This window comes from Gossypium hirsutum, chromosome A06, assembly GCF_007990345.1.
Source record: "Gossypium hirsutum isolate 1008001.06 chromosome A06, Gossypium_hirsutum_v2.1, whole genome shotgun sequence".
In the NCBI taxonomy this organism is placed as follows: domain Eukaryota; kingdom Viridiplantae; phylum Streptophyta; class Magnoliopsida; order Malvales; family Malvaceae; genus Gossypium; species Gossypium hirsutum.
The window spans coordinates 93,714,214-93,730,225 of NC_053429.1; positions in this window are offsets into that span (position 1 = coordinate 93,714,214).

Genomic DNA, 16,012 nt, shown 5'->3' on the forward strand with positions numbered 1-16,012 from the left:
TCAAACAACTTGGATCGAGCAGATCAAGGGTAAATAGCTAGAGGATGAGTCTTTGGGTCTTTGGCTTCGATAGATTGAGAGTGGTAGCACTACGAAATTTGGGTTGAACTCTGAGGGTGTATTGTGTTTTTTAGGCCAGATATATGTACCGAACGACACTGATCTGAGGTAGTCTATTTTGAGAGAGGCACATAGTAGCCTTTGTAATGGCCAAAATTCAAAATTATTAGAACAGTGGTTTCGTAACCACAAATCCGATTTAAAGAGAAACTTATTTCAATATTTTTGCATGAAAATTGATATGATAGGAAAATCGTATGAAAATATTGATAGAAAAATTTTACCGATTTAGTGATTAGATAGAAAAAGAAATTATTGAAGAAATTGGGTAAAAATAAGGTATCGAGACCTCTATCTCGTAAAACTGAGTCAAAAAAAATTTTATAAATATTTATGAAATGTTAATAATGTGGTATTAAAATTTCGTTAGGAAATTTTAATGTTTGGGTAGTCAATTAAATGAAAAGGACTAAATTGTAATAGGTGTAAAAGTTGCTAGAATGATTAAATAGCTTAAAAGTCTAATGAGAAAGGATTTAAAAGGCAATTAGACCCAAAAGTTATTTGGGCTGGACGGCAAGGGTATGAAATTAGCAGAAAAATTGATAAATTAAGGGTAAAATTGGAATATTGCAAAATTAACTAAATAAAACTAGGACTAAATAGGAAATATCTAGATTTCTCTTCATTTCTCTTCAATTCCAGTAGCTAAAAACGCCATAGGAGGGTTCTCTAAGCTGGTATTTCATAATTTTTGCACCAAATCCGGAAGATTCAAATACGAAGCTAGATCGAGGAAAGGAAAAAGTTCGGGATTAGTAGATTTTTATTGTTTACAAACAAGTATCAAGGTAAGTTCGTGTAACTTGAATTATATTCTTAAATGCTTGAGATTGTATGTTATTGATGTGAATATGATTTGAGTGTTCATTGTATGAAAATTAATGAAACATTGATATATTTGATAAAATGGGAAGAAATCCCGGTTGAATGAAAGGAAAATTCGATGGATCTCTGAAAAGGAATTGACGGTAAAAAGGATCTAGCCCGGACGGGTGATCCTATCCTGATATAGCCCTCCCGAAGAATATGTGTAAAATGGATTTAGCCCGGACGGGTAATCCGAATTAGGGTCTGAATTTAGCCTGGACTGGTAATTCAGATCCAAGCTCATTAGAGTAATTGTCGTTGCAGGGGATTTAGCCTGGACTGGTAATCCCGACAATACTTTATGAGTTTATATTGCAGGGGATTTAGCCTGGACTGGTAATCCCAGTGCAAAGTTGAGGTTCGCAGGAGTGTGCTCTCTGAAATGGATATGTGCCAACATGAATATGAATTGACGGACCCAGAATTGTACACTAAAAGTGTACCTCTGAAAATCCATCGAAATTCCGATAAATTCAACGGGATAAATATGGAAAATAATAAGGGAATGAAAATCATGGTATTGATAAGTACATCAATCATGGTATATATATTATTGATACATGGAAATTATTGTACTAACTTGAATGTTGAGTTTGTGCATGTTAGGGTAATAATGCATTGAATGGATATATGAATGTTTATTATATTGTATTAAAAATATTAGGTAATTATAATTCTTGGTCCATGAGCTTACTAAGCACGAAGTGCTTACCCCGTTTCCTTTTTCCCTGTTTTGTGGTGTTAAGAGCTCAGAGGTTGGATTTGGTCGGAGACATATCACACTGTCAACCTCAGGATTTCGGTATATAAAGAAACTTTATTTTTGAAATCAATGGCATGTATAAGCTAACAAAGTAAATGTTAACGTGAAATGAATGTAAAGTTAGCCATTAGTATGGTTAACAAACCTGGTTTTAGATATGTGATGACGTTATCTTATAAATATGCATGAATTTATCTTGAAATATGTTGAATTGATTTGGTTGATGTGGATTGGTCTCGATTTAATATTGCAGGAAAGGTTAGATATTTATAAAGGGGCTATATTGAATATAAAAAAAATTAATTCGTAAACTTCGGTAATGCCTCGTACCCTATTTCGGCAATGAATATGGGTAGGGGTATTACATTTATTGGTATCAGAGCTACGGTTTAGCCTGTTCTAGGACCGATGTAGTAAATACGGGATTAGCTATACATGCCATTTAAATTATTATTGATAGTGTGATATCTCCTGACCATTTAAAATGTGTTTTTCTTATAGTAATGTCATCCGACCGAGCTCAATCTGAGGAAGTTAAGAGTCATGCTCCGGCTTTAGTACAAAGAGAAGAAACTAGCAGTAGAAGGCCCGAGACAGAGGGTCGAGGGGAGGAGGCAAAAACAACCTTCTTTCAAATGATGAATGAATGGTTTAATCAATATTTAAGAACTAACCCTGTAGTGCAGCAAGTTCAAGCTCCCCCTCCTGCTCCTTCACCGGTTCCCGAGATCCTACAAGGTGCAGGTACTAAATCTGTCAGAAAAGGAAAAGCTCCAGTAGATAAAATTTGAAAATATGGGGCCGAAGAATTTCGAGCAACAGTTGATGATGATTCTGAACGGGCTGAATGCACCAGAAGAATGTCTGAAATGGGTCATCTCACTGCTAAAAGACACAGCTTACCATTGGTGGAATACTAAAGCTTCAGTTGTTCCGAAAGAAGAAATTACATGGGAATTCTTTCAGACCGAGTTTAGAAAAAAATATATCATCCAGAGGTTTCTCGATCAAAAAAGAAAAGAATTTCTTGATTTGAAACAGGGTAACAGATCAGTATCTGAATATGAAAGAGAATTTGTTTGATTGAGTAAATATGCTCGAGAATGGGTACAGTCAGAAGCTGAAATGTGCAAATGATTCGAAGAAGGGTTAAATGAAGACATTAAACTACTGATCGAAATTCTTGAAATTCGAGAGTTTGCTACATTAGCAGAGAGAGCTTATAAAGCAGAAGAATTGAGCAAAGAAGAGAAATAGGCTGAGAAGGAAGCTCGAATTTTTAGTAAAAGAGCGATGGGAAAATCCCAGTTTTCTGCTTCAAAGAAATTGAAGAAGTATCAGGATCGTTCTACTTCAGCCATTGGGTATTCGGGCAGAGAGCGAGGTTCTCAACGCACTAATCCAAGACCTTTTACTCCATCAATGACCGGTGTTGGCAGTGTTGGGAGAAACCAAAGTTGTTTCATCCTTGCTCCTCTATTGCCGTGACTTGAGGGAGGAAGAAGAAAAGAATTCTCTTACTTCATGTTCGGTTGGTTGATGATTAGGAAGAGGTATGTTTGATGTTATTCCATGAAATTCATGCATATTTTTAGTTGTTAGTTTGAATTCTACCTAGCCCATGGTTTAAATCTTTGCTATTTGATGGAGATGATACTCGGCCATGGATGTTGTCTTTCTTGGTTGGTGTTTGATGTTGTGTTGATGAGGTATGAAGATGATAGAGTATGAGTGCTTAATAAAAAGGATTGGATGTGAGTGTGTGTGAGAATTTGAAAAGGATGGGTCTTAGCAACTTCATGAAGTGTTCGGCCATGGTGCTAAAATGTTGTATTGTGTTTAAACTTAGAATTTTTAGTTATATGGTTAGTATAGGTATGGATAACCGAATATGAGAGCATGAATAGATGAAGAGTTTTGTAATTATAAAAAAATGGGTTAATTGATATGTGGTAAATGTTAAGTGTTAAATGAAATGGAAATGATATCATATTGGAATATGTATACTCGACCACATGAATGAATACATAGATTGGTGTTGCATATATTCGGCTATAGGTAAGCATATTGATGATTCTATCTTGACTTAGATAATCGGCTAAAGGAGAATATTAGCTAATATGTTGAATTTGATTCATGATTTCATATATATGACTCTAATGTCTAATATATATATGGGCTAAGTACCTTGAATTTCTCTTGATGTTCAAGATGATTAAATCAATTTATTTGTTAAATTAAGCTCAAGAGCAAAGGGGAACTAAATCTGATAAAGGAAAGGAAAAAGTAATTGAATAGCCGTTGAAGTCGTTCGACAACATCCGAGGTAAGTTTTCGAGTAATGGAACTTAGTTTATGATTTGATTAAGTCATGACATATAGCATAACAAATAAACGGAGATATAATGATTCTACTTGAATTATATATTGAGGTGATTAGTTTATACTTATGATGGGCAGCCGAATACGTATAGAGATCATGTTAATAAGCAAATCAAAATCATGCTCTTTGTATGTGGCTATTGAGCCGAAAATGGTAATGGTTGATAAGTGTCTTGTGTTTGAATTCTAGTTATGAAAATGAAATATAGATGTGTCATGATTTATTGATATATGTGCATGATTATTCGGATGATATCCGGACTAAGTCCCGAAGGCATTTGTGCTAGTGACCATATCCGGGCTAAGTCCCGAAGGCATTTGTGCTAGTGACTATATCCGAGCGAAGTCCCGAAGGCATTTGTGCGAGTAGTTGCTATACCCGGGCTAAGTCCCGAAGGCATTTGTGCTAGTGACTATATCCGGGCTAAGACCCGAAGGCATGTGTGCGAGTTGCTATATCCGGCTAAATCCCGAAGGTACTTTGGTTTGGAAGTGAGCGATCTTGCTGTAATAATTTCAAATAATACGCTCATAAAATCCAAACGATAAGGTATGTTTCGTATATGCATCGGAAAGGTTGATTCCTTTTAAATAGTATTCTCTCAATTGATTAACGAACTTCCGGCCTCTAGTTAGGTTTGATTCCCTGTGTATGAATATAATGGTTGAAGCGTGAAGTATGTATGATTTTGAGAACATGCATATATGCAATTATTCATTTAGTCATATGAACGATATACTTTGGTCGTAAATAATTTCATTACTCAAACTTACTAAGCATTAAATGCTTATTCTGTTTCTTTAATTCTTTGTTTTATAGATTTTGTTCGTCAGCTATCGGACTCGGGATTGTTAAAGTCAAAGTCGTCCACACTATCTAAGCCCTTTTGGTACTTTTTTTAGTTGAACTTCGATAGTGGCATGTATGGGACTGACCTTTGTTGTTAATTAAGTACCTTTTGGTAATGTATATATATTCGGATGGCCATGCGAAAATGGTTTATATATTTTGAGCATAGTGTTATAATCATTTTGTGTATATATATGGTTATTGAGAGGTGTGGAAATGCTTGGCAATGATTAGCCATTGGAATGGTTAATCACGATCATATTTGGTGCTATGTATGTCAAATGGCTAGTTGAATCATGGAAACTATGAAATAGGTGAGATTTACCTTAAAGTAGATGCTGACAGCAGCAGTGGTGTGAGTTTGAAAAATCACTAAAAATAGTAGAAATGTAATTAAATAATGAATAAATTATGTAATAGAATCTTCATGAGTCTAGTTTCACATGGAAGAAACGAAACGACCATATGAGCCGTATTTTATGAGATGTTTAAATTTTTGTGAAATAGGACCAGAGCGATTTCTGGATCCCCTGTTCTGACTTTGGAAATTCACCATAAATTAACCAGAGATAATTAGAAGTAATTATTTATATGTAAAAATTCCTTTCTGAGTCTAGTTTCATTAGAAACAAACGACATAAGTATTGAAGCCCTATACAGGGAGATATCTAAGTCGTAATGCATGAAGGTCAGAGTAGTCGAACCCTGAATTAGGGGAGACTTTAACTAATAAACTGTACTAATTGGCCCGACCAAAAATTATAGAAAAAATTTATAGATGGATATATGAGTCTAATTTCAGGAAAAATTTATGGAATTGGTTTTCGAGTTTTGGAACTCGAGATATGATTTTTAAAGTGACTGTGATGCAGTTAGCCAGCTTGTCTGGAAATTTTAAAATGAACTGTGTAAGTAAATGAATTAAGTCCGTTAACACCTCGTGTTCGACTCCGGCAACGGTCTCGGGCTCGGGGCGTTACAGTTTTATTGGTATCAGAGCTACGGTTTAGTCGATTCTAGGACTACCGTAATACGTCCGGGTCTATCTATGCATGCCATTATGTGTTTATTTGATAGTGTGGAGATTTCTGACAGTTAAAAATGTTTTTATTTATAGTAATGGATCCCGATCCCAACCGAGCGGTAGCTGATGATCTTGAGAGTGTAGCGCCTTCTCCCACACAAGGGACAGCCCCGGGGGACTCTCAATATATTGCTTGTAATCAGAATGATGAAGCTAGACAGGCTTTTTATAGCGTGATGAGCGATTGGTTCAATCAGTATATTCGAACTAATACGGCTGTTCCACAACCTCCATTCCCGACTAATACAGCCCCCACACCTGCGATACCTCCGGTAACTGACCAGATGAGGTTAAATAAGCCCCGAGTTGACAGAATCTAAAAACACGGGGCTACTGAATTTAAAGCTACAGATAGCGACGATGCCGAGCAAGCTGAATTTTGGTTGGACAACACTATTCGGGTACTTGATAAACTATCTTGCACACCCGATGAATGCCTAAAGTGTACGATCTCCTTGCTACGTGATTCTGCCTACTATTGGTGGAATACGTTGATTTTTGTTGTGCCCAGAGAGCAAGTAACTTGGGAGTTTTTCCAAACCGAGTTTCGAAAAAAGTACATCAGCCAGAGGTTCATTGATCAAAAACGAAAAGAATTTCTTGAACTTAAACAAGGTTCCATGTCGGTTACTGACTATGAACAAAAGTTTGTAAGGCTTAGACGGTACGCGCGAGAATGCATTTCTTCAGAAGCTGTAATGTGTAAACGTTTCGAAGATGGACTGAACGATGATATAAAGCTGTATGTTGGTATTTTAGAAATCAGAGAATTTGTGGTACTTGTCGAGCGAGCTTGCAAAGCCGAAGAGCTCAGTAAGGAGAAAAGAAAAGCTGATATGGGAACAAAGGAGTTTCGTAAGAGATCTTCGGGGAAGCCCTTTCAACAGTCATCGAAGAAATTTAGAGATGATTTAGGTCGATCTAAAGACACTTCGGGCTTTTCTAGACGAGATCGTGATCGACCCCCTGTGAGTACACGAGTCACTTCGGTTGCCAGTGTTGGAAATGATCGTCGAGACAGAACAGAATGCCAGTATTGTGGTAAATGGCATTCGGGGAGTTGTAGATTCCATGACCGCTCCTGTTATAAGTGCGGATCAGTTGACCACTTTATCAAGGATTGCCCGAGACTGTCCGAACAAAATGTAAATCAGAGTTTGAAACCGGGTGCTACTACTGCTCGAGGTAGACCATCTAAAAATGCGGGGAATGCTAGCGGCGGTCCGAGAGGATCTAGAGATGTTACCACCAGATCTGAGGCTCGTGCTCCTGCTAGAGCTTATGCTATACGCGCACGCGAGGATGCTTCTTCGGCAGATGTTATTACCGGTACTTTCACTCTCTTTGATACTAATGTGATTGCTTTGATTGACCCTGGGTCTACTCATTCTTATGTATGTGAGACTTTAGCATCCAGTAAGACTTTACCTGTTGAGTCTACTGAGTTCGTAATTCAAGTGTCGAATCCCTTGGGTCGTTATGTGCTTGTCGACAAAGTGTGTAAGAAATGTCCCTTAATAATCCGAGGCTCCTGTTTTCTGGCTGACTTGATGCTTTTACCGTTTGCTGAATTTGATGTTATTCTCGGTTTGGATTGGTTGAGCGTACATGATGCAGTTGTGAATTGCAAAAGTAAGCCTGTTGATTTGAGCTGTGCAAATAATGAGATAATCCGAGTTGAGTCTACTGTTTTGAATGGATTACCAACAATAATATCCTCGATGTTAGCTCAAAAATATGTGAGAAAGGGGTGTGAAGCGTACCTTGCATACGTACTTGATAATAAAGAGTCAGAAAAGAAACTTGAATCGGTACCAGTGGTTTGTGAATATCCGGATGTTTTTCCCGAAGAATTACCGGGGTTACCACTTGTTCGGGAGGTAAAGTTTGGCATCAAACTTGTACTTGGGACTACACCAATTTCGATAGCTCCGTATCGTATGGCACCAACGGAATTAAAGGAATTGAAAGCTCAGTTGCAAGAGTTGATGGATAGAGGTTTTGCTCGACCGAGTTTCTCACCTTGGGGTGCACCAGTATTGTTTGTGAAAAAGAAGGACGGAACCATGAGGTTGTGCATCGACTATCGTCGGCTGAATAAAGTGACAATAAAGAATAATATCCGTTACCGCGTATTGATGATTTTTTTGATCAAATAAAGGGAGCCTCAGTGTTTTCAAAGATAGATTTGAGATCGGGTTATTATCAGTTGCGAATTCGAGATTCAGATATACCCAAAACTGCTTTCAGAACGAGATACGGTCACTACGAGTTCTTAGTGATGCCGTTTGGGCTCACTAATGCCCCTGCGATATTTATGGATTTGATTAATCGGATATTCAGACCGTATTTGGATTGGTTCGTAGTCGTGTTTATCGATGATATTTTGGTCTATTCGAGAAATGAAACTGATCATGTTGAACACCTGGGATTAGTGTTGCAAATTTTACGGGATAAGCAGTTATATGCTAAGTTCAGTAAGTGTGAGTTCTGGTTAAGAGAGGTTAGCTTCTTGGGTCATGTGGTATCTGCATCGGGTATTCGAGTTGATCCGAGCAAAATTTCAGCCATACTTAACTGGAAGCCTCCGAGAAATATTACTGAGGTTCGGAGCTTTTTGGGACTTGCCGGTTACTACAGACGGTTCGTAAAGGGTTTCTCGATGATAGCCACACCCATAACGAAACTACTTCAGAAAGATGTTAAGTTTGAATAGACAGAAAAATGTCAGAAAAGTTTCGATCAATTGAAGACTCATTTGACTGAAGCTCCAGTACTAGTGCAGCCCGAATCAGGCAAGGAGTTTGTCATTTACAGTGATGCATCCTTACTTGGGTTGGGTTGTGTATTGATACAAGAAGGTCGAGTTGTAGCTTATGTGTCGAGACAATTGAAGCCACATGAGAAAAATTATCCAACCCATGATCTCGAATTGGCTGCCATCGTATTCGCTTTGAAAATATGGCGACATTACTTATTTGGTGAGAAGTGCCATGTATATTCGGATCACAAAAGTCTCAAATATTTGATGACTCAAAGAGACTTGAATCTGCGACAAAGACGTTGGCTTGAGTTGTTGAAACATTATGAGCTCGTCATTGACTATCACCCGGGAAAGGCTAATGTGGTTGCGGATGCTTTAAGTCGTAAATCACTGTTTTCTTTACGAGCGATGAATGTACACTTGTCTGTTCTATCCGACAATGTGTTAGTAGCAGAATTAAAGGCCAAACCATTGTTGATTCATCAAATTCGTGAAGCTCAGGAAGTCGATGATGAATTGGTTGCAAAACGGGCTGAATGTGTTTCGTATATGGAATCAGAGTTTCAAATCGATTATGACGATTGTTTGAGGTTCAGAAGTCGTTTGTGCGTTCCAAGAAATTCAGAACTTATTTCGACAATTCTGAACGAAGCTCATTGTAGCCGGATGTCAATTCACCCGGGGAGTACGAAAATGTACAACGATCTGAGACGTCAGTTTTGGTGGTATGGTATGAAACGAGACATTTCCGATTTTGTTTCGAAGTGTTTAATATGTCAACAAGTGAAAGCGGAACATCAAGTGCCTACAGGTTTACTTCAGCCGATCATGATACCTGAATGGAAATGGGATCGAGTCACGATGGATTTTGTATCTGGGTTGCCATTGTCGGCAAGTAAGAAAGATGCGATTTGGGTTGTTGTTGATAGACTGACTAAGTCGACTCATTTTATTCCCATACGTACGGATTATTCACTGGATAAACTAGCTGAATTGTATGTTTCTCAGATTGTGAGATTACACGGGGTACCTATTTCTATTGTGTCGGATAGATATCCGAGATTCACCTCGCGATTTTGGAAGAAATTGCAAGAAGCTTTTGGTACCAAGTTGCATTTTAGAACCGCTTTTCATCCACAGACTGATGGTCAATCCGAGCGGATAATTCAGATACTCGAGGATATGTTGAGATGTTGCATCCTTGAGTTTAGTGGTTCATGGGAGCGGTATTTACCTTTGATTGAATTCGCTTACAACAATAGTTTTCAATCAATTATTAAGATGGCACCTTACTAGGCTTTGTACGGTCGTAAATGCCGTACACCATTGTATTGGACCGAGCTCGGTGAAAGTAAAATTTTCGGAGTTGATTTGATTAAAGATGCTGAGTAGAAAGTAAAAATAATTCATGAAAGTCTGAAGGCAGCATCAGATCGTCAGAAGTCGTACGCGGATTTAAAACGAAGAGACATTGAGTATCAGGTGGGAGACAAAGTGTTTCTTAAAGTTTCACCTTGGAAAAAGATACTCAGATTTGGCCGTAAGGGCAAACTGAGTCCGAGGTTCATAGGGCCGTATGAAATATCCGAACGAGTTGGTCCAGTGGCATATAGATTGATTTTACCCCCTGATCTCGAAAAGATTCACAACGTTTTTCATGTTTCGATGCTTCAACGTTACAGATCCGATCCTTCGCACGTAATAAATCCCTCCGAGGCTGAAATTCAAGCCGATATGAGTTATGAAGAAGAACCGATTCGTATCCTAGCTCGTGAAGTGAAAGAGTTGGTAAACAAAAGGGTTCCGTTAGTAAAGGTGTTATGGCTCAAACACGGGATCGAAGAAGCTACTTGGGAAACCGAGAACTCAATGAAAGAACGATACCCAAACCTATTTACCGGTAAGATTTTCGGGGACGAAAATTTCTTAAGTGGGGGAGAGTTGTGACAGCCCTAAATTGACCCTAGTCGGAAAGCGGTTTCGGGACCGCTAAACCGAATCACCGAAGTATTTGAATATAATATTTATTGTCTAAAATATGTGGATATGAATGTGTGAAAGTTTTAAGCTTCGATTTAGTCGATTGCATGTGAATTTAGTTAATAGGACTTAGGTGTGACACTTTTGAAATGTGATAGGTTAATCTATAAGGATCTAATAGTGCATGATGTCAAAAAAGAGGGCACTTGCATGTCAAATTAGCCAAATCTTGGATAGTGGCCGGCCATGGTATGGGCTATTAATGGTAATATGTATTTTTCTATTAACATTTTTTTAGTTACAAAATAAAATAATGAATTAAGAATAATAAAACATGAGGTGAGTGGGAGGAGAAACCAAAGTTGTTTCATCCTTACTCCTCCATTGCCGTTTCTTGAGGGAGGAAGAAGAAAAGAATTCTCTTACTTCATGTTCGGTTGGTTGATGATTAGGAAGAGGTATGTTTGATGTTATTCCATGAAATTCATGCATATTTTTAGTTGTTAGTTTGAATTCTACCTAGCCCATGGTTTAAATCTTTGCTATTTGATGGGGATGATACTTGGCCATGGATGTTGTCTTTCTTGGTTGGTGTTTGATGTTGTGTTGATGAGGTATGAAGATGATAGAGTATGAGTGCTTAATAAAAAGGATTGGATGTGAGTGTGTGTGAGAATTTGAAAAGGATGGGTCTTAGCAACTTCATGAAGTGTTCGGCCATGGTGCTAAAATGTTGTATTGTGTTTAAACTTAGAATTTTTAGTTATATGGTTAGTATAGGTATGGATAACCGAATATGAGAGCATGAATAGATGAAGAGTTTTGTAATTATAAAAAAATGGGTTAATTGATATGTGGTAAATGTTAAGTGTTAAATGAAATGGAAATGATATCATATTGGAATATGTATACTCGACCACATGAATGAATACATAGATTGGTGTTGCATATATTCGGCTATAGGTAAGCATATTGATGATTCTATCTTGACTTAGATAATCGGCTAAAGGAGAATATTAGCTAATATGTTGAATTTGATTCATGATTTCATATATATGACTCTAATGTCTAATATATATATGGGCTAAGTACCTTGAATTTCTCTTGATGTTCAAGATGATTAAATCAATTTATTTGTTAAATTAAGCTCAAGAGCAAAGGGGAACTAAATCTGATAAAGGAAAGGAAAAAGTAATTGAATAGCCGTTGAAGTCGTTCGACAACATCCGAGTAAGTTTTCGAGTAATGGAACTTAGTTTATGTTTGATTAAGTCATGACATATAGCATAACAAATAAACGGAGATATAATGATTCTACTTGAATTATATATTGAGGTGATTAGTTTATACTTATGATGGGCAGTCGAATACGTATAGAGATCATGTTAATAAGCAAATCAAAATCATGCTCTTTGTATGTGGCTATTGAGCCGAAAATGGTAATGGTTGATAAGTGTCTTGTGTTTGAATTCTAGTTATGAAAATGAAATATAGATGTGTCATGATTTATTGATATATGTGCATGATTATTCGGATGATATCCGGACTAAGTCCCGAAGGCATTTGTGCTAGTGACCATATCCGATCTAAGTCCCGAAGGCATTTGTGCTAGTGACTATATCCGGGCGAAGTCCCGAAGGCATTTGTGCGAGTAGTTGCTATACCCGGGCTAAGTCCCGAAGGCATTTGTGCTAGTGACTATATCCGGGCTAAGACCCGAAGGCATGTGTGCGAGTTGCTATATCCGGCTAAATCCTGAAGGTACTTGGGTTTGGAAGTGAGCGATCTTGCTGTAATAATTTCAAATAATACGCTCATAAAATCCAAACGATAAGGTATGTTTCGTATATGCATCAGAATGGTTGATTCCTTTTAAATAGTATTCTCTCAATTGATTAACGAACTTCCGGCCTCTAGTTAGGTTTGATTCCCTGTGTATGAATATAATGGTTGAAGCGTGAAGTAAGTATGATTTTGAGAACATGCATATATGCAATTATTCATTTAGTCATATGAACGATATACTTTGGTCGTAAATAATTTCATTACTCAAACTTACTAAGCATTAAATGCTTATTCTGTTTCTTTAATTCTCTGTTTTATAGATTTTGTTCGTCAGCTATCGAACTCGGGATTGTCAAAGTCGAATTCGTCCACTCTATCTAAGCCCTTTTGGTACTTTTTTTAGTTGAACTTCGATAGTGGCATGTATGGGACTGACCTTTGTTGTTAATTAAGTACCTTTTGGTAATGTATATATATTCGGATGGCCATGCGAAAATGGCTTATATATTTTGAGCGTAGCGTTATAATCATTTTGTGTATATAGATATGGTTATTGAGAGGTGTGGAAATGCTTGGCAATGATTATCCATTGGAATGGTTAATCACGATCATATTTGGTGCTATGTATGTCAAATGGCTAGTTGAATCATGGAAACTATGAAATAGGTGAGATTTACCTTAAAGTAGATGCTGACAGCAGCAGTGGTGTGAGTTTGAAAAATCACTAAAAATAGTAGAAATGTAATTAAATAATGAATAAATTATTCAATCGAATCTTGATGAGCCTAGTTTCACATGGAAGAAACGAAATGACCATATGAGCCGTATTTTATGAGATGTTTAAGTTTTTGTGAAATAGGGCCAGAGCGATTTCTGGATCCCCTGTCCTGATTTTGGAAATTCACCATAAATTAACCATATATAATTAGAAGTCATGCTTTATATGTACAGATTCCTTTCTGAGTCTAGTTTCATTAGAAACAAACGGCATAAGTATTGAAGCCCTGTACAGGGAGATATCTAAGCCGTAATGAATGAAGGGCAGAGTAGTCGAACCCTGAATCAGGGGAGATTTTAACTAATAAACTGTACTAATTGGCCCGACCAAAAATTCTAGGAAAAAATTTATAGATGAATATATGAGTCTAGTTTCAGGAAAAATTTACGGAATCGGTTTTCGAGTTTTGGAACTCGAGATATGATTTTTAAAGTGACTATGATGCAGTTAGCCAGCTTGTCTGGAAATTTTAAAATGAACTGTGTAAGTAAATGAATTAAGTCCGTTAACACCTCGTGTTCGACTCCGGAAACGGTCTCGGGCTCGGGGCGTTACAGTCTCCCTCAATCTGGACAGGTGAAAACCAAGTTCTTGCGCAAAACAAACCGCCTGCTCATACACTCGAACTTCAACCACAAATGCATCTGTAATATTAGAGTAAGGGTAAGTACAAGCCCCTATAATTATACCCCTTTCATTTCTTGCAATATTATCAAAATTGGATTTTTTTTCTACTATGCATGAAAAGTGGAATCAAAATTGAATTGAACAATGTCCGGCCCTGGTGGTCTCTAAATAGTAGATATAAAGAGGCAAATAGTAGGTCCCACTGCTTTTAGAGAATCAATTTCTTGTAGATAACCTGGAATAAACCCTGATTAATCTTGTGCAGTTTGTTTTATACCCTCGTGAACTAATTGATTTTGAGCAAACCAAATAGCCCAGGTAGTTAATGCCAACAGTTTTCAGTTTCTTATTCATGTCATTTTCCATATCGAAAGACTCAATTAACCAAGATCTATGGCTTGAGTGATTTGAGGTAGGGTACACTATGAGATGCAGAGCATCCAGAACTTGGCTCGTAATAGAGCAAAATTACAGAAGGTGATCTATAAATTCCTAGCCATCCCGACACATCGGGCAAACACTAAGATTAGGGATGTTGCTTTTAAGAAGATTAGTATATGTAGGCATAAAATCATTGTATACTTTCCACAATGTAATCTTAATTTTCTGTGGGATGTGTACTGCCCATAAGTTTGAGAAAAAGTTTGTAGAAGGTATTGTTATAGGATTAGGGAGATATCTCTCTAACTTTAGTTTCTCATGTAGAAGTAATTTGTAGCATTCTTAGCTGTATAACCCCCGATCCTTTAACTCTCCAAATCCTAGTATCGGGTGGCTTTGTCTGAGCTAATGGAATGGACAAGATAACATCAACTTGGTTAGCATTTATGATCTCGCGAATGACATCTTCTTTCCAGGTATAGCTTTTCGAATTAATTAAATAAGACACCTTAGTGTATCAGATATCGATTTTTTGACATTTAATTCTACCATCCCCAAATCCAGGGATCCAAGAGTCATTCCATGTGTCACTGAATCCCCATTGCCAATTCTCCATCAGAGTCCCTTTTCAAATAATCCTTTGGCACACAGAACGCTTTTCCCGGTAAGGGAAGGGTGAGATCCTAACCTAGTAGATAAAAACTCACTATTTGGATAATATTGTGCTTTTAAAACTTTGGCTAGAAGACAGTCTAGATTGGTCCAAATACGCCAGCACTGTTTAGTTAACAAAGATATATTAAACATGGAAAAATTGCAAAAACCTAAGCCTCCAACGGACTTAGGTAAACATAAAATCCTTCAAGAGCTCTAATGAATAACTTTCAATGATTTATTATTCCTCTACCAAAAATAATTAAGCACGTTTTCTAACTTAGTGCAAAATGTTTTTGGAAAAAGAAAACACTCCATGGCATAAATTAGAAGAGCTTGCAACACCACATTAATTAAAGTCTCTTTACCCTCCATTGATAGAAACCACAAATTCCAACTTTCAATTCTGCTACGAAATTTGTCCACATAATTCACAAAAGCACGTTTCTTATTTCTCCCTACCATCATAGGCAAACCTAGGTACTTTTCTAGGTTTGATGAAACCCGAATGCCCAAAATGTTACCAACTAGGTATTTATTGCTTTCATCGACATTTGACCCAAAATATAGCAACGAATTTTCATTATTAACCTTCTGTCCTAAAGCTTTCTCATATTCTAATATGAGACAATAGACCTCTTCAACACCCTCTTTCGAAGCATCCTCGAAAAGAATACTATTATCCGTAAAAATTAGATGGTTAATTGCCAACGAACCTTTACCTATTCAAACACCCCGTATCAATTCCTTTCTTTAGCTTCAGTCAAAAACATTGAAAAACCTACAGCACATATTAAGAATAAATAAGGACTAGAGGGGTCACCTTGTCATATACCCTTAGATGGCACAAACCGCTCACTATTAAACCCATTCACTCCCATAGTATAAGTTACTGAAGCAACACACCGCATGATTCAGGTCAACCAATCAATTTGAAAACCCAATTTTAACATCATCCCAACCAAGAAATCCCA